Source organism: Dendropsophus ebraccatus, chromosome 2 (genome assembly GCF_027789765.1).
Source record: "Dendropsophus ebraccatus isolate aDenEbr1 chromosome 2, aDenEbr1.pat, whole genome shotgun sequence".
NCBI lineage: Eukaryota > Metazoa > Chordata > Amphibia > Anura > Hylidae > Dendropsophus > Dendropsophus ebraccatus.
The window spans coordinates 18,114,935-18,135,284 of NC_091455.1; the positions used below are offsets into that span (position 1 = coordinate 18,114,935).

At 44.5% G+C, this 20,350-nt stretch overlaps 1 long non-coding RNA gene across 2 annotated transcripts in view; it reads right to left on the bottom strand.

Annotated features, from left to right (window-relative positions):
* The window catches only part of LOC138782997 (uncharacterized), a 104,320-nt gene that overhangs the window by 61,872 nt on the left and 22,098 nt on the right, over positions 1–20,350 (bottom strand). For both annotated transcript variants that reach the window (XR_011361610.1, XR_011361609.1), the window contains exon 2: positions 12,616–12,722. This is a non-coding gene — a long non-coding RNA (uncharacterized lncRNA). The remainder of the gene's footprint in view (positions 1–12,615; positions 12,723–20,350) is intronic.

The following is a 20,350-nucleotide window of genomic DNA, read 5'->3' on the forward strand; positions in this document are numbered from 1 at the left end:
AAAAAATCCTCCATCTATTCCAAGCTTGACGCACTTCTGGATCCTGGGAGAAGCTTAAAATAGTAAGGGAGACCGCTTCATGGAAAGAGATAACTGGATAGTCTTCTTTCATAAGAAGCTTAGTATAAGGGAAGACGAGTCAAGGAGTTCACAATTCATGTAAAATCCTTTCCCGAGAAATGACCCGACCAAAAGGTCCCAGACGTGGGTCACCGGAGACTCTGTGTAAAGGCTTAGGCTATCATAACTCACCTACAGGACAGATTGATGACTAAAGCATCTACGGTACCTGATTATTTGTCTGCAGCCAATGAGGCACTGTTGTGTTGGTTGCACATTTATAGGACCGGATTTAAAAATAAAAATAAATTCCCATAATCTCAATAGAAATTTTTGATTTCCACCACAACTGGTAACAATGGCATGATAAAGGGGTTATTTAGGGTTAGAAAAAAAATACAGCACCACCCCCTGTCCCTTGGTTATATGTGGTATTATAATTCTCAATTCACTTCAATGGAACTGAGCTGCAGAACCTACACCCAGACTGGAGAGTAGCAGTTTTCAAACTTTCTGTTCTCTTTGTTCTCGCTCTCTCTCGCTATTCCCTTAACCACTGCAGAGGGCCAGTGCAAATAAGCAGTGGGACAGACAGCCCACTGACGGGCAATTTGGGCGGCTCATCAGGCATTTGCCGGTATACCAGATTGCCAGTCCGGGCCTGGTTCTGGTCTAAAGTTGACCATACCAACCGCCAGTGTATCATGTATGGCAGGCTCCCAACCTTCCAATGACCGATCAAAATGGCAAAGAAAAGGGTCAGATGACAAAAATCCAACACTACTGCCCCTGACATCATCTGTCTGTAGAAGGTCGGGAGGCTGCCATACACTGGCGGTGGATGAAGTCAACTTTTCTTTGAGGCATAAACCGCTGCCTGAGCTGTCTGGCTGCCACTTACCCCTCCACTTTCCACAGAGTACACAGCCAGGCTCAATGTTCATATACATGGAGAGGGTGTGAGAGATAACTGTCATCCAACAAGTAGGTTTTAACTGTCATCCAACAAGTAGGGGGAAACCGAATACAAAGTGTCCATTCAAACCAATGGACTATTCGAGCAATTCAGGACAGGGTAGGTCCTCCGAAACAATAGACCCTCTTTATAGCTCCCCTCCTCTATGACCAAGAGATGAGGATCCTGAATGGCAGACCCCTCCTATTCAAAGCAACCTAATAGGGTATAAAAAAATGTTTTTGTAAACTAGATAATCCCTTTAAGCTCATCTTCTCACCAAGCAACCACTCATTCTGCATCATCTATCAGCAAGCACTGACCCCCTGAGTATGGTCAGCCTTAGGGACCCCCGGAGTATGGCCCGCCTTAGGGACCTGAATACTTTTTCTGTTCTCTAGTTTCGCTTTTGATGACTTTTTCTTCTCTGTGATGTCATGAAACCAAATTCTGTAAGGAAAACATCAATGGACGCCAAGTGCGGAACCTTCCGAAAGAAAACAAAGGCCCCTCGGCCCACCTGTTGTGTCCATTTACATCCCTGCTCCCTGATAAATGACCCCCATGTTTTCTTTAATTCTTTTTTTTATTATTTTTTTCCTTTTTCCATGACCTGAGGAACTTTAGCTGAAGTGTCACCAGTGAGCTGTAAAGAGCAATCAGGAGGGTCCTTCCTGCCGCCATCACCTCTCCAGCCCCCCAGTCCATGCATGGTCACACTCCACCACAGAGAAGGTCCTGCTTCAATAGACCCTGTCTGTTTACATTACAGCAGAATAGAGGAAATTCCCTCCCTCCTCGGCCAAGCATCATTAACCTCAATGAGAGGAAATAACCTGCCTGATAGGGACCGGTCAGGGGGGCGATCATTCATTGGACGGGCGAGGAAGGATTATCTTTTTATTAGAATATATACTCCCTATACAGAAGCAGTCGTGCCGAGCAAGCGGGAATGCATCATGACCCCAATAAACCTTGTCTAGGGACAGGGTGATAAGGAATTCCTTTAATCTGACATCCAGTAGATTTGACACCTTTTTTTCTTAGCATAGGATGACAATAGAACCAATAGAGACCAAATACACTATATTATATGGCTATTCTCTTTCAGAAACAGCGCCCCTCTTGCATTCTGTTTGGGTGTGGTATCGAGCTCCTTCCCTATGATGGTAATCGAGCCAAGTTGTAATATCACAAGTAAGGCCGGGTTCACACTGACGTTTAACGGATCCATTTTTAACTGATTACTTTTAATGTATACAAAAATGTGGTCAACCACGTTTTTGTATATGCAAAAAAAAAAAAAAAAAAATGTGTTTAATTTCTTTTTTTTTTTTTTATAATGGAAGTCAATGGAAAAACGGATTCAGCTTTTTGTAGTTCTCCATAACCCCTTTAAAAGGGGAACTACCAGCAGGTTAGACTAATCTAACCTGCTGATAGCCCCCTAATGCATATGGGGGGCAGAGGAGGAAGGTCTACTACCTTCCTCCTCAGTGCTGTTCCTGTGTAGTTAGTAGTTGAATCCATGGCCTGGAGCACTGTTAGGAGCACTGCCGATCCGGCTCACCCGCTCTAGTGATTATCATTAGATGGAACAGGCCAGCTCTATACGCTATGGGCGGGGCAGTGCTCTTAACGGTGCTCCGGACCGCGGATTCAACTACTATCTGGATGGGAACTGCACCGAGGAGGAAGGTAAGAGACATATCTTCCTCCACGGCGATCGGTACACATTAAAGTGCTATCAGCAGAATAGATCGGTCTAACATGCTGATGATTACCCTTTAAGGATAGGTGACTATGGACCAGAGGATTACCAGTTAGTATTTCAAGAGTTATCTCCATTTGGCCGGCACCCAATCTCCAAAAGAACAATTATACAAATCCAAGGTGGCGGTCTAGGCCCTATCCAAAATATCAGCCAGCAAACGCCCTTAGAAGTGGCCAGGAACCAAAAGACCTCGTCGATCAGGCAAAGCATGGCGTTTATATAATGAGTCAGATATCATAGGCCTGCCCCTTTAAGATGTAGCAGCACTTGAGTGGCCTTCCCTATGGAGATATTGGCGGCGGTGAGACGTAGGGAGGTTATGATAATTCAATGGTATCCAGTATTACTCTCCTCTTACATCCAGGAGTGACAATATATTGGTGATAATAGTAACATGGAGCATCGGGATGGCCCAGGAGTCACAGACGCATCTAATAGGTCATTTATCTCCATCGTCTCCCAACAGGATGATTACGCCGGGACGCTCTAACAGGCCGGGCCGCGGCAATAAGCACAGTGTATCACGTCTCATTTAGAGGGTCAGCGCTTCTGCGAGTAATACACGCCACTGCTTAGACATGAAATATGTATTTCCCTCTCCCGCCTTTGCTCATCGACTGCTGAGAGTTAATAAATGGTCGTGTTTATGAAGGATACTACCGTTATTCTGTTCATCGTCATAGCCGAGCAGCCATAATACATAAGATTCAATGGGGTAACATAACGTTGGGGTTCGGCTTTACAAAGTTTAATGCCGAATGGGATTCCCATCACTTAAAGGGGTTATCCAGCGCTACAAAAACATGGCCACTTTCTTCCAGAGACAACCCCTCTCTTGTCTCCAGCTTGGGCGGGGTTTTGCTGCTCAGTTTCATTGAAGTGAATGGAGCTTAAAGGGGTTATCCAGCGTGGTGGCTGAAATAAAAGACGTCCACTTACCTCCCCGGTTCCAGCAGCGGGTCCCACATCACGGCGTTCCGGTGCCCGGTTCCCGGCCGCTTCCGGGTGTCTGACGCCGCCCGAGACGCTGTGTCTCAGGGCCGCTCAGCCACTCACTGAAGAAGGCGGGATCTGAGCGGACTTCAAACGGATCCCACCTCCTTCACTGAGTGGCTGAGCGGCCCTGAGACGTAGTGTCTCGGGCGGCGTCAGACACCCGGAAGCGGCCGGGAACCGGAGCGCCGTGATGCGGGACCCGCCGCTGGAACCGGGGAGGTAAGAGGTTGTCTTTTATTTTAGCCATCTCCTCCCCGGTCCCCCCAAAAAAGTGCCCCCACGCTGGAGCACCCCTTTAATTGCAAACCGCACCTGAACTGGAGACAAGAGTGGTGCTGTCTCTGAAAGAAAGTGGCCATGTTTTTGTAGCATTGGATAACCCCTTTAACCACTACAGACAGTGGTTACAAAGAGGGTCTCTCCCTCTGGAGGACCTGATCTGTCCTGTATTACACGAACAGTCCATTATTGTATATGGGCACTGTCATTCACCCTTTTTCCTGCGGTGGCACTACAGAATAATCACACTGTAATGTTCCCCTCAAATTATAGCTGATCGCTCCATTCACACCATGTGCATTGGCACAGATTAGCTTTAATTTTTGGACTACATTCCATAATATAGGACTGTCCACTGATAACAAGCAGCAGTGTTTACTTACCCTCCGTGGTGCTCATAATCCGGCACGTCTGCTCCAGTCCAGCTGTATCTTCAAGCCCCGCCTCCTCCAGAATAAGTTACAGCCAGAGGAGGCGGGGCCTGAGGATGCAGCAGACGGAAGACTGGAGGAGACATGCCGAATCACAAGCAGCGTGACTGGTAAGTATAGACTGCTGCTTGTCATCTATAATCTGACAGCACAGATATATACATACCCTATAAGTACAATATATTCCATATACATAGACGTGCTGTCAGTTTCCTAGGTTGTACTAAGAACACATGGATCAATTGTGCAGCCCGGGCCCCTCGATTTGTCGTACCATGTAAAGGCACTGCAAACAAGCACCAATCTGATCGGCGCTCGTCTGTGGCCACCGTGGCCCATCACCACATCTAAGAGGAGCCTTCACTCAAATGTCAAAAAGTTGAACAAAAAGCTGAATATATGTGCAGTCTAGATGCCACCTTGAGAACAAAAAAAGCCCGTCGTCTACTGGGACAATGGGAATACAAAATCTTAGAACGGAATATGGGCTGTACTCACAAGCTAGATGAGGGATGCAGCTGTTGCTAAACTACAATCACCACCATTCCTGCACAGCCAAAGCTTTCGCCATGATGGAAATTGTAGTTTTGCAACAGCTGGAGGGCCGAAGGTTCCCCATTCCGAACCTAGATGTAAACAGATACAACAATTTGCTTTGAGCATACATTTGACATGAAACATATCCAAAGGGGTCCCGATGCTACCAGCATATGTCAAAGGTCACCCTCGGCATGCACATTTTTGAAAGTAGAGAAAAGTGTGTCGGTTGTATTTTCCTATACACTGGAGTCAATGGCTGACGTATGTTACTGTACATGTTGTACCTGCCGCACTCTATTGGCCCTCGTGTCATCACTCTTCTTTTACCCAGTAGAGTCTGTCCGGAACAAAGTGTCAAAAAAAGGCAGAAGAGAACATCACCTAGTGAATCTATGACCTGGACTTATCAGGATAAAGCGGTGTGAGATTCCTCTATCTCTCTGGGTGATCAGATCTGACCCGACAGGACGCGGGTCACGGCATAATTCCAATGTCACTGCCCTATTGGCCTTCTTGGGAATGTTCAGCTGTATCAGTTTTTAGAATCCTGACCTCCTGATTCGGCGAAAGACCTGCCAAAAAAACTTATCGTGACGTTCTGCACTTCAAGGAATCAGACACCCTGTCGCCTCTATTTACCCCTGTGTACGCAGCTGCCTGTTTTCCAATAGGAGAAGGGGGGGGGGGAACAGCTCCATAAACAAGGTTTGTCATCGCCAAGCCATAAGGCAAAGGGAGAGATCAGCAGAACAGCAGCAATAAAGTCACAGCGGCCGCCTGTGAAGTTGTTGTTTTTTTTTTTTTTTTTGGAATATATATAATTATGATACAATGCAGAGGGATGGCACAAAGCTGCTCCACCGCCCGGCGTGCCCAAGTGGATTCATTTATGAGCGATGGTAGACGACGGCTTGTGTCACGCATTTCTGCAAAATGTCACCAGCTGCCTTTTTTGCTGCAGAGATTTACTGGAAAGGCAAATCTGGCATGTAGAACGGTTTAGGCTGGGTTTACACTGCATTTTTTAAATCAGTTTTTTTAAATCCATTTTGAGCAAAAAGCGGATGAAAAAACAGATGGATGAACACAAATGCATCCGTTTTGCATAAAATGAAATGAAAAAACAGATTGCAAAAACGCAGTGTGAACATAGCCTTAGAGGTATCATTTTAGAGCTACAGTGTTAGGAGTAACCCATTCGATGTATGCCCCAGGAAAGCTCTTTGTACAGTTGCTGGACATAGTCCTATGGCACAGACTGTGTCATTTTGGGTTATGCACAGCGACATACTGTGTAGAAAACACAGACAAGCGAAATTCTTACATAGTGGGTCATCACTTTGCTCCTCCACTCACCTCTATGGGGCTGAATCTGTACTCAGCTATCCTAATCGGGTCCATAAAGTTAAATTGAGCTACAGCAAACATGGAGGACCATTGTTTCATGCAATCAGATTGGCTTTGGTGGGGAACCCAACAGTCGGACCCCCAACAATAACACTGTAGATAAGTGATGAATGTTCTAAATAGGGAACCCCTTTTAAGGTGGCCCTGAGACTTGGGCACCAGATATGGTTTAGCAGAAAAAATCGGACTGAAGAGGAGTAGATAAAAGTATGGTTGTTATGAGCATTTTAGGTAAAAGGTCTTATAATGGTGGTCTAGTTAGTCTAGTAGAGTCAGCTATGAGTAGACAGACAAGCCAAGGATTTTGTATAGGAAGTCTAGCAGAGCCATATACAAGGGGTAATGTAGAAGATTATCACTGTAGTCTAGCAGAGCCTGGGTAGGTGATAGAACACGACATGCCCCACCAGTGTACATATTTAAGTGGCAACGCATAGCATCACCAGTTATGTCCTTTTGGGCCATAGAGTAAGTATTGATACATAAAGCAGGACTGCAAGGGCTCCTGTCTGTGTCGGCTCCTCTATGTAGTCTTTTAGGCACCCCACACTAGGGTAACATGGAAAGTACTGACCAGGAGGCAATACCTTATTTGTCCTGTTCTATGAAGACTAGATGGACCGGTCACAGAGTGCCAGACCCAGTGAGTATCGGAGGTGGCACACACATACTAGACAGGCCTGACCCTATGAGTATTGGAGGTGGCACACATATACTAGACAGGCCTGACCCAGTAATTATTGGAGGTAGCACACATATACTACACAGGGCCGGACCCAGTGAGTATTGGAGGTGGCACACATATACTGGGCTAGGCCTGACCCAGTGAGTATCGGAGTTGGTACACATATACTGGACAGGGCCTGACCCAGTGAGTATCAGAGGTGGCACACATATACTGGACAGGGCCTGACCCAGTGAGTATCAGAGGTGGCACACATATACTGGACAGGGCCTGACCCAGTGAGTATCAGAGGTGGTAGTGGCACACATATACTGGACAGGGCCTGACCCAGTGAGTATCAGAGGTGGCACACATATACTGGACAGGGCCTGACCCAGTGAGTATCAGAGGTGGCACACATATACTGGGTGGGGCCTGACCCAGTGAGTATCCGAGGTGGCACACATATACTAGACAGGGCCCGACCCAGTGAGCATTAGAGGTGGCACACATATACTAGACAGGCCTGACCCAGTGAGTATTGGAGGTAGCACACATATACTGGACAGGACCTGACCCAGTGAGTATCAGAGGTGGCACACATATACTAGACAGGCCTGACCCAGTGAGTATTTATTTATTTAAATATTCAGAACAAATTCTATTTGTTTCAGATCAATTTGCTCATCTGTATTAGGTAACTTACAGTCAGTATCCTACAAACCAGCTAGAAATCGTGAAACAATGGAGATATTGTTGAGCCGTCCATATGCCGCCGGAGCAGGTATTACCATCTACCATCAGACGCGGTAATCCTCCTCTCCCCAGCTAATACGTCCTGTCTATGTGCTGAAATGTAATTTAATTAATACAAGTAACACCTCGGGCGGCGGGGGACAATCCCCCGAGCGAGAACGTTTTCCAGTCACCGCACACAGAATCAGATGAGGATCAGTCACAGGGAAATCACATGGAGACAGTATGACAGGCCGGAGAAAACACCTCGGGGGACGCAGTCTCCGGTTTCAAATTCTTGACGTTCATTTCATATTTATTTACTGGAGTCATACCAAGGAAAACATGCAGATTATTGGAGTGGAGACCCGGTGTGTGTTCTGGCGGAGGAGACGCGGGGTAATGGGTCATTACGGGGAGGATTTGCAAGAAAAAAATGGTAATTGGCGGCTGACATTGAGTCTAATTGTAGAACACACAGGAGTGAATACATATAGACTCAGACTGGCTGAAAGTCTATGAGCCACCATGAAAACCCATAGTACAGTCCAGTACACACACATACACACACATACATACATATATAAATGGCTTTCAGTACCATTTCTCTACCCATTATATACCTCTTTTCCATTATTTATCAGAGGTGGCACACATATACTGGGCCAGGCCTGACCCAGTGAGTATCAGAGGTGGCACACACATACTGGTCGGAGCCCTACCCAGTGAGTATCAGAGGTGGCACACACATACTGGTCGGAGCCCTACCCAGTGAGTAGCAGAGGTGGCACACACATACTGGTCGGAGCCCTACCCAGTGAGTATCAGAGGTGGCACACACATACTGGTCGGAGCCCTACCCAGTGAGTATCAGAGGTGGCACACACATACTGGTCGGAGCCCTACCCAGTGAGTATCAGAGGTGGAACACACATACTGGGCTGGCCTGACCCAATGAGATCAGAGGTGGAACACATATACTGGGCCAGGCCAGATCCAGTGCGTATCAGAGGTGGCACACATCAGAGGTCAGGTCCCTAGATCTTCGAGCGATTTGGAGAAGGACCGGAAGGCTTAGCCAATCAGTAGCCACATGGGCCTCCCATCTTGGGCAGGTCCTGTTCCTGAGCACTCTTCTAAGACGCAGAAGGATGAGAGAAGAAGATCAGGGATCGGACAGAGTAGAACCGGTGATATGGGGTAAAAGCAGGGTCCAGAGCTAGGCAGGTATTTTTTTTTTTATCTGTTCTCCTCAGGAGAGAAGAAAAACCCTTGTGACAAATGCAAGAAATTTATTGCGCTGTCTTATAGTAAAATTTTCTTTGTTGCTTGTAGCAACCAATCACGGCTCAGCTTTCATTTCTTATATTGCTCTGGTAGGTTGAAAGCCGAGCTGTGATAGGTTGCTGTGACCAAAGAGGATATTACTATAAAATAGCTTCCGTATGTCACAGGGGGTTCTTGGGGGAATAGGAAAAAAATATACTTGCCTAGACCTGGACTGTTGCTGGTAGCCACCACTGAGCACCCCCTCCCCCTAGCTCCTGTTCTTCTTGGTCCAGTCCTCCGATTTTCTAAGATAGTGATTAGGAACCTTCGGCCCAGCAGCTGTTACAAAACTACAGTCCTCCCATCATGCCAGGTCAGCCAAGCCCAAAACGGTGGGTTTTTATAGCACATAACAAAGACCTCCACACTATTCCACATAGCGGCCTGAAGGTCTCACTATGAGCATCGTAAATGAGCGCTGATCTTGTAGATCAAGGCTTCTTTTTGGACCCTATAACTAGGCCTGACCAACATGTGGGAAGGGCTGCACGGACAATTGCTGGATTAACTGTGTGGCCCTTTATTTCCATCATTGACCAGCCGCAGATCCTCTGTTACACGAGGAGATGTGGGGTCAATAAGTCACTGTCATTAACCCCATTACCCATATTCAGCCAATACTCAATGGGTGTAATACTGCCCTAGGGTTAGACTGACATCTGTGTTACAGGTTCTAATAAGGCAGACCAAATAGCTCACCGTGGAACATTATTTTGCCTGGTAATATGGCGGACACCATGATAGAATCCCAATATAGACCAAAAAGGTCTCTTTTAGGCACCACGTATGACCAATGTCACCTTTGTTCTACTGAAGGTGCAAAACAAAGGCAATGTATGGTGGCATTGTAAGCCTATACTTGCGTACTATAGAGAGAAGAGTGGACAAGGCATGGGGTGAATCATTGTTCCATCAATGGCGGGTCATGGGGATGGGAGGGGGCTGTTCCTCAGGTTCTTACTCTTTGAAATATAAAAAGGAAGATGCTATTGTCCTCCTTTAATTAACAACTATAAGGAAACAGTAATACGAATGTGATATCAAAGTCGCTCCCGGCAAAAAAATTCCCATTCAGACAAAACAAGGCGCGGAGCCTTAGATGTAGCAGTGACAGATCACTGAACTGGAACAGGAATAAAGCCTGACCCAGGGCAATAGATCCAGACTGATTACCCATGATGCAGAGCTTCGCTGAACTTATAGGAACTCGATAGAACCAATAAGAAAAATCAACATGGGGGGAGTTCTGCCCAATGGGCGTCCATTACCACTGATTATGACAGCCCGGGCTCCTAACAGTCCTGAAGAGTCATATAAAATGATGCCAGTTTTATATATGCCACATGGTAGATGGGCCCCTTGTTCCAGATTGGCATTAGACCCCAGAATCTGGTTGCAGAGATAAACCCTGATTGAAGAATGAACAAGCACCGAGTCTTCTCGTGGCCAATTACTTAGGACAGAGCGATGACCCGGCTTATAAATCCTTTCCTGCTGCAGCTATGAATCAGCTCAGCACGAAAACAACATTAGTAAAATCTAATTACAGGAAGGTTTGCCATAGCAGAGATCTATTGAGAAGAGCATTACTTATCTTCCTGGCACCATTAATCATTACACAAGTACAATGCAGTCATCGCTAACTCATAGGTAGATGAGGTGGAAGGAACAATGAGAAAGATGGGAAAGGTCCAGTCTATTGTCCTGGAGGTGCTGATTAAATGGTGCAACATCCTATAGTAAAGGTGTAACCTGCAGCCCTAGGCCTATAACAGGGGCCCCACTTACCATGTACCATATTGGCCTTAAGGCTTCCGCAGGTACCAGAGCTTGGTTAGTTATGACCCTAAAGCCCAATACAGTCAGGATAGCTACCTGGGAAGCCATAGTGTTCATGGTTACTGTCTAATTCCTCAATATGCCCTTGTCTCTATGCACTTCCATTGGCAATGTATTGCTACGTGAATGTCTAGTTTCTGAGAAGCCACATCTACTGTTTTCTCTGACTTCTCAATGGCTCCCTTCCCAGATTTTCATGGCCCATGTTTTTTCCCGTTGATGTCTATCTTGTCATAACTTACTCCTCTTATCCCCCAGTAGTATCTGGTGGGCATCGATACCGGGCAGTTAGCTTCTTCTTTTTCCAATGTCCACCACCACTTTCCACCCCATTACTCTTGGTTCCACTATGACTTCTCAATCTTCCCCTTGCAGTCAGAGACTGACTTTAAGAGGGTTTCTTTACGCAACCCTTTTATGTTTATAATGTTGTTTATTACTAGAGATGAGGGCAACTGGAGTATGCTCGAGTCCGATCATTCGGTATTTGATTACCCAGGCTGAAAACGTTGGATGCAGCCCTAGGGGGTCATGGAAAACATGAATACAGTTGATGGCCTATGTATCAAGGTTTTCCCAGACTCCTTAGGGCAACATCCAGTATTCAAGTGCCGAATAAACAGACTCGAGCATGCTCTAGTTGGCGCTCATATCTATTGCCAGTTTTTTTTCCCTTTCAGCTTCTGGAATGGGAAGTAGCTGACGGACTACAACCACTCTCCACCAGATCACACATGGTTCCTCCACCATTCCATAGTGTTCCCCTTGCTTCTGCATACGTCCATTGATAATGTGTCTCTATATGAACATCTATCTAAAGGTCCCCGTACACCTTAGACTATAGACCGCCATTCCTGCCACTCGCGGTATACGGGGCTCTCCTGATTGACCACAAACCAATGAGGTCAGTGGAGATAGGGGTCGGGTGTGGTGGACAAATCAACTCTCAATCGACTCTCTTGTTTTTGGAGAGCTCTCTCGCTGCAGCTTATCCCTTACACAGGAGCGCTCGGTTGTGCCGAATGTTTCCGTGTATGGGATGGATGAGTGGCAGGCGGGAGAGAGAACTGATGGCCAGATGATCTATTAACAGTGCTGAAGAACTGAGGTACACAAGAGTTGTCATGGGGATACCGTCAACCAATACCTGAACAGAAGAGCACCAATCTGGAACCCAACATCATAAGCAAAAGCCAAGAGGCACCAAAAACAGGAGCAGAAATCCCCATATTGGGGGGGGGGGAGGGGAGTTACCAAAAGTAAACAATTCCTTTAAAACATGATCTATGCCTGAAACACTTAAAGGGAGTCTGTCACATTCAACACACAATCTGATCTATCAGCGCCATGTTATAGAGCAGGAGGAATGAGATGATTGATATATAGTTTTCCGTGAAAAGATATCCTGCTCCTTCTTGCTTAAGGGTCCGGTGGGCGGTCCTACTCACACTGGGAATGCTGTCAATCAGAGTAGGACCACCCCCAGTAAGCAGAGAAATAAATCATTACATTACAAGTTATACAGAATCTTTTCCCTCAAGATTATATATCAATCTGCTCAGCTTCTCCTACTTTACACCAAATCCAAAAATATGAATCCACTCACCTGAATGGAATTGTCCGTAAATTGTACACAGCATCTCTGCAACCATGTCCTGTTTTCGATCTTGCAAGCCTTCTATGTCCCAGGCTTCAAAGCATCATGTGCTATATCTAAAAGACAGAGCAAACATCAGGATGAACATGTTTGCTGTACTGCACATATTTGAATTTATAAATATTCTATATAAATATGTAATTTAAAGGGGAATTTCACTGGAAGAAATGTAGTACCTGCCCCAGGGGTCCTATAGGAGAATGATATATACGGATGTCCAGTTCACCTATAGTATGCCTCAGAGACCCCCAGTTTTGTAGGCAGGAAGGGAAAACATATACTTTTAAGAAGTTGTAAAACTGCCTGTATGCTTTATGGCAACTGCTATGGGTCAGTTTATGTTCAAGAGAACAGAAATATGTGCCTATAGGGTTACTATCCTGTCCTTTTTAGGCTGTACTGTTCTGTACTGATCTCTAATGATATTGAGATAACTCTGCTGACCCTGTCCTATTCTACACAGCAAAGCTGACATAAAAGCAGGAAAGGTCATGCTATAGTATTTGTTGAAGGGGCCAAAATGGGATATTTCGACATGTTTTTATTTCTTATTTTATTATATTTAAGGAAGACTATAAAAAAAATAGACATGCCAGAATTAGATTCAGTATACAGGATAGTTACTTTATGAACGCCTCAATCCACAGAGCTGTTATTGGTCAAGTAACACAAGACACACCCAGTCAGTATTAGCCAATATTATTATTGGGCAATATAACTGTTGTTACTGAGATGACTCTGCTAACCCAGTCTTATTCTACACACCAAAGCTGACAAAAGCCGTATACCACAGAAAATGTCATGTCATCTCATCAAAATGAGATATTGGTCATGTTTTTGAGGTTTTTATTTTAAGCAGACGTTACTTTATGGATGCCTCAATTCACAGAGCTGGTTTCAGTCAAGCAATACAGCACACACCTAGGCAGTATTAACCAATATTATTATTGGCCAATATACTGAGCTGACTCTGCTGACCCTGTCTTATTCTACCCAGCAAAGCTGACAAAAGCCATATAACATAGGAAATGTCATGTAATTGTGTTTTCATCACCAAAATTAGATACTGGGCATGTTTTCAAGGTTTTTAATTTAAGGCGGACTATTCCAAAAATAGAAAAGCCAGAATTAGATACATTATATGGGATAATATTAGTAATATTATGGATGCCTCAAGTCACAGGGCTGGTATCTGTCAAGTCACACAGGACACACCTAGTCAGCATAGGCCAATATTATTAGCTTCACAGCCAGGCAATTATGAGACATTGTTTTAAGAGGAAATACATAAGATGCTCCCTGTAACCTTTGCTAAAAAAGCAGCGAGCGTCGGGGTCACCCTTACAGCATGCGAGGCTTCCAGTGCCAGTTACTGCCAGGAATAAGGACGGGCGAGAACAAAAGGTTTTACCATCAGACCCCGCGCACTATATTGTTCCAATATCTGTGTGTGTTCCCTTTGGAATTGTTAAATGCTCTTTTATAGCCAGACTCTATTTTAAGCTTCCATTTGTTAACAAACATGATTAAATACCTCTCCTGAATCGCAGCGTGCTCGCCATAAAACGAGATCCTGCAGCCGGATTTCAGGACGACGACGGCGCTTATACCAATACGAATAGAAGGGAGGACCATAAATCTCTGCAATGTCACCTTCCTGGAGTATAGAGCAAATGCATTTTATAGAAGAAAAAAAATAATAATTAAAGGGGCACTCCGATGTGGAGCTATTAAATCTGTTTTCTAAGAATAGTCCATCAACATCTGATACACTGACGGAGGAGGCCCCCGAGTACACTGCTGCACATCACACCTATGGCTGACACTAATGCCTCTCGGCTATATTTAAAAACCAACGCCAGGATGTTAGTATATTATTTGATCAAACCATATTGCCCCATGTACCACATGCAGGTCTCCTGGTTCACACGAGTCCCTACACTAACTCAACACTGTGTCGGTCAGCGACCGATAACCCCGCAAAGCGTGCACATGCAGGGATATAGAATGGCCCTGCAACCCCAATGTCATAGCCCCATCGTTAACCTAATCGGCAGGGGTGTAAGGGGTCAAACCACCTGATGGAAGGGGGGCAGCCTGACTATAATATCCAATGACATCCCTGCTATTATTCATCCAACACAAGTTACAAATGATACCAGCGATGTGACCAGCTGCTGTAGGTCCCGGGTCCACATAATGCACTACTTCTATGGAATAGTTGGACAGATGATGATGATTTGGAACCATTAGCTTTAGGGTACGTTCACACTTACCGAATCCACAGCGTATTTTCTGCTGCGGATCTGCAGCAGATCCGCAGCAGATTCTTATTTAAATAACTGAACACAGCATCAAATCTGCACCATCAAATCTGCTGCAGATCTGCTGCGGATCCTGTAGGTGTGAACGCACCCTAAAACAGTTTCTGAGCTCCTGGAATGATTATAAATGATGATGCCGGGAGTGCCAAGGTCTGGTCCACAGTATATACAATCCGTGCATGGACCGTATATTGCAGACATGTGAATGGCCCCTTTATCTGCCTGGTTCTCTTCCTTCTTCCATCCTTCCTACTGCTCTTCGTCTTGTCCAACTCTTCTTCTATCCATCCTTTATCCTCTATCCGTCCTACCTCATTTCCTCCTGTTCTTCGCCTTGCTTACTCTTCTTCTATCCATCCTTGTTCCTCCATCTCCTTCTGTTCCCCGCTTTTTTCCTATGTATCTTCCATCCTCCTTATTGTGTCACTTCCTTTAGTCCTTCCTTCCCATCCACCCATCCTTCTTCATTCTAAATATTTCACGTCCTGCCTCTCTTCCTCTTCTATTCTTCCTCTTCTTTCTCTTCCACTTCCTTGTCTTTCCCATTCAACAACCCTTGCCAGTTTCCTATGAGGCCCACTATCTTATTACATCCCTGGTGACCCCTATAGGATCCCTTTGGGATAACGCAGATCACAAAGCCATTCGGCAATAGTACCCACTGAGGTGGTGACTCAAGAAGGGGGTCCTCTCTTTGGTCGAGCCAGTGACTCTCTTAAACCTAAATGGGTACTCCGATGAAAAAAGTACTTATCATCTGCTGTATGTCCTGCAGGAAGTGGTGTATTCTCTCCAGTCTGACACAGTGCTCTCTGCTGCCACCGCTGTCCATGTCAGGAACTGTCCAGAGCAGGAGAGGTTTTCTATGGGGATTTGCTGCTACTCTGGACAGTTCCTGACATGGACAGAGGTGGCAGCAGAGAGCACTGTGTCAGACTGGGGTGACTACACCACTTCCTGCAGGACATACAGCAGCTGCTAAGTACTGGAAGACTGTAGATTTTTAAATAGAAGTAATTTACAAATCTGTATAACTTTGAGACCAGTTGATTTGAAAATATTTTTTTTTTCCAGCAGAGTTCACCTTTAAAAAAATAGAATGCCTACATCTGTCTCCGCCTCCCTTAATAGGATTGCCATTATCCTAAGGCGACCCCCCCCCCCCTACACACACACACACACACACACCACCACAGACTTGTATTCTCCATACCTCTCACAGCCTTCAATGTAAAAGGCCACACACATCTAGCACCTGGGGTCAGGTGGGGTCATCCTTCCAATATTTAGCCCCCAGGCCTTCATTAACCTATGACCGGTGAGCAGCCCCTCACTGTACTCTATAACATGGGAGGAATGTATCCCTGACATCTCCCAGGCTTCCCCTTTTAGCACTGTATTCCACCATATGTTGCTCATTTTTCATGCATCAATAGGAAGCTGATCTTATTAGAACGTTGCGTCCGTTCATCTCCCCGTTAGAAGTGCATGGTCTTTGCCAGGCTGCACAATACGCCTTTGACTCCGCTGCAAACCTGGAGGTTGACATCATGGATCGCAGTCTGCCGCTATAAACTTAATTGACCTCGGAGCTTCAGCTGGAGCCTGGCGTGCCGAACATTCAGAACAGAGCTGCCAGTTTTCAAACGCTTGGAAGATGTTCAACATCTGACAGGGAAGTAGCTGCCGAGCTTTCCTGGAAAAAGCAGCCATCCAAAGAGGGTTCAGTAACCGGTTTCACAAGACGGCGCTCCAGCAGGGGAGGAGACGCTCGCCCCCAAATTAAAGGCTGCAAAAGACTCAAATCTCCCTTTCTCCGAAGCCAAATACTCATTTTTTTAAGCTGAATTTTGGTTTAGTTAAAGGGAAAAAAAAATATATAAAAAAAAAAAACGGTGCTTCTATTTAGAGAATTACCCAAGCCGAAGGATTACGTAACGTAGAATTAACTACTGCGCTGCTGTGGTCGGGGTAAGATACTAGAGATGGAAGGGGGGAGGGGGTCTATAGAGCAAATCTTACATGTGTGACTAAGAGGGGCACGAATACTGTAATGGCCCATACAGTGCACAAATAATACAAGTATATAGTGCCCGTAATATCATTGGTTCATGCCAAATAGACAGTATGCAAATATTTACATAATAAAGTACCAAAATAGTATAAATAAAATAATATCGCCATACTGTGCAAATGATAATAATAACAGCATGACAAAATACCACCACAATATTATGCTAACACCATAGCATACAAAATAATACCACCATATTGTGCTAATATATCACCATAGCATGCAAAATAATACCACCATATTGTTCTAATATATCACCATAGCATGCAAAATAATACCACCGCATTGTGTCACAATACCAACAGTGTGCCAAATTACCACCATAGTGTGCTTATATGTCACTATAACATGCAAAATTGTACCACGATATCTACTGCCAATACCAACATAGTGTGCCAAAATATTACCGCCATAGTTTGCTAAGATATCAACATAGAATACAAAATAATACCACCATATAGTGTCACAATACCAACAGGGTAAAAATATTACGGCCATGGTGAGCTAACATATCACCATAGAATGCAAAATAATACCACTATATCGTGTCACAATACCAACATAGTGTGCTAAAATATTACCGCCATAATGTACTGCAATAATATCACCATAGCATGCTAAAACACTGCTGCCATAGGAAAAGAAAATATTGCCATACTGTGTACAAAAAATAAAATACCATCAAAGCCTGCCAAAATAATCCCACCATGTTTTGCAAAAAAGAAAGCTGCCATAGAATGCCAAAATATTCCTATACTGTACAAAAAATAATACCACCATACTGGGCCAAAATAAGGCCATCATGCTATGCTGGCACAATGGCATTATAGTGGCATATACCACCCTACATGGTGGCTTTATCAGAGGTGGTAACATTATTAGGTACAGTCAGAAGGCATTACTGTGGCACAGCGTGGCGGTATGATTTTGTTACAATAGTCAAATAGTATTGAAATCGAGCTCACAAATATAGCCATAGCTTTGGTTGCCAAAGTACTGAAAAAGACACCATACCGTGCCAAAATAATACCAGCACGCAATGATAAAATAGTAATGAAACAGAGCTTCCAAACTATACCGCCATACTTAATGACTGTATAACAGCACCAAAACCAACCAACACATACTGGTGTCTGGCAGCGGCATAGTACCTTCTCATACATGTATGCTAGACCATAGCAAGCTTATTCAGTATAGGAGGAATAACATCTGGCTGACAACCATTGATGGTGCAAGCCCGACAGTTACACCCCCAATGGCGTTCCTATCCATGTACCAAACGGAAATGGCGAGCGACCCACAGACAGTGCGGCGCCTTTTATGAATGAAGGCCGCCATGTTTCCTAATCCTGCACAACCTCCTTCTGTCTTGTGAGCTAATTTTGCAGCAAATTACTAAGAAATTAAGCAAAGGGAAGAGCAAAAAAAAAAAAAAAGATGACCTTTTAACGATAAAAAGGAACGGGTGTTAGCTATGCTGAGTAAGCGCGCTGATAAATTGTCAGCGTGTCGCAAGAGGTGCACAGGGTTTAGCTTTGAAGAATGAATGATTGATAAGTGAAGTTTTTTTTTTTTTCTTTTAACCTGTCAAATTGGAGTCTCAGATATCCTCAAGAGACCGTGAAGTCATTAGTCACGCTCGGGAAAGACAAATTTTTGGGATTTTAGAGGATTTAAAAAAAAAAAAAATTTTAATTTTAGGTATGGAGTCATCTAATCATAGTCAATTAAAATTAATTGGGCACTTGACAAGTAATTCCAGGGCAATTTTGTATCAAAAAAGTGTTGGGGGGGGGGGGGGAATTGACATGTCAAAAGTTTTGATCAGTCGGGATCTGGGTGTTCAGACCCGTACCAATCGGTTAGGTCTGAACACCCAGATCCTGAATGATCAATATTGTCTCAGGCAGTTTGGAATACAAATTGCCTTCCGTTATGTGTTCACAGCCCCTATGTAAACCGATGTGCAAAAGGTACACGCAATGTTTGTTACAAAAAAACATATTGGCCTGCTAAGGGGTTAATAGACTATATCCATACAGTTCACTACTTCCTCATTTACCCACATAGCGTGAAACTTTTTAAAGGCATGCTCGCACATTGCAGATTTTTGGCCACTGATTTTTAAAACATTAGGAGAAATTTATTTTTAAAAAAATAAAAATTTGTGCAAAACGTTGGAAAAGTCAATTTTTTATATATATAAAAAAAAAAAAAAAAAAAAAAAAAAAAAAGATGACAGTTTATTAGGTTTCCTGCAACGGTCAGCTAGCGTTCCTCACCCATCGATATCTATATACAGTCAGTATCCGCTCAGTCTCCTTTATATAAACAGTGGGCAAAGCCTCATTGTTCGGCACATGCGGACTGACAGCAGACACCCTGGCGAGGACAATAGGTGGTAGTGGTACTATACCCATCAAAACACACAAAACCTGCTCCAAACAAAGGACTGACAAGAAACCTCATATCCATTGTATGGAGAGAAAAAAAGATGATGTCATCGGTTATTACAAAGTACAAAGCAAAATATACACTTGTCAGAATAAGAGCCGACGTGACAACTGCATCTTAAGTACCGAGAAAAGCGCAGGAGGATTAGCTGGGAACAGGTGGAACCTTCATGTCTGAAGTCTACCGGAGATAACCGAGGAATTTCTCCCACCAATGTTAGCCGATAAGTGGACCATCGCACAGGGTGGGATAGGGCGTACCCGTACCTGGATGGATGACATGAAGAACAATGACACTCATCTACAGGAACCTGGGGTCAAATCAGCAAAAGACCCATCAACATCAACAAAGAGGCCATACTACCTAAAGATGGACAGAAAACTAACTAGTTTTCCCCGAACTGATGAAATCCAAGTAAGAGGAACCTTTAAAGAGGTTCAGGTTCCAAAAGATTCCAAGTAGATTTGAGTCTATTGAGCTGCGAGAGGAGCCTACTGATCGGGCTTTGAGTTATAAAGGGTAATAAGGGGCAACAAGATTTTCTAGACTATTTAAAGTTTTACAACATAAAAAAATGTCGGAGGAATTTATGAGTCCCAGGGATATAATCTTCTCAAAGCCCATCAGAGGTCAACTGCATTGGTGGAGGTGGTGGAACAATGGAGTCTTGACAGGGTGTGTATGCGCTTCTCGGTCTCGGTTTCCTAGAAGCTCCCAAAAGCAAAATCATGGGTCATTATGGTTTCTTAAGAAGCAAAGCAGATTTTCCATATTTCCTTGGGCAGTAATGCCATAAATCAGATCATCAGGTTCAGGCGCCCTTTAACATGGG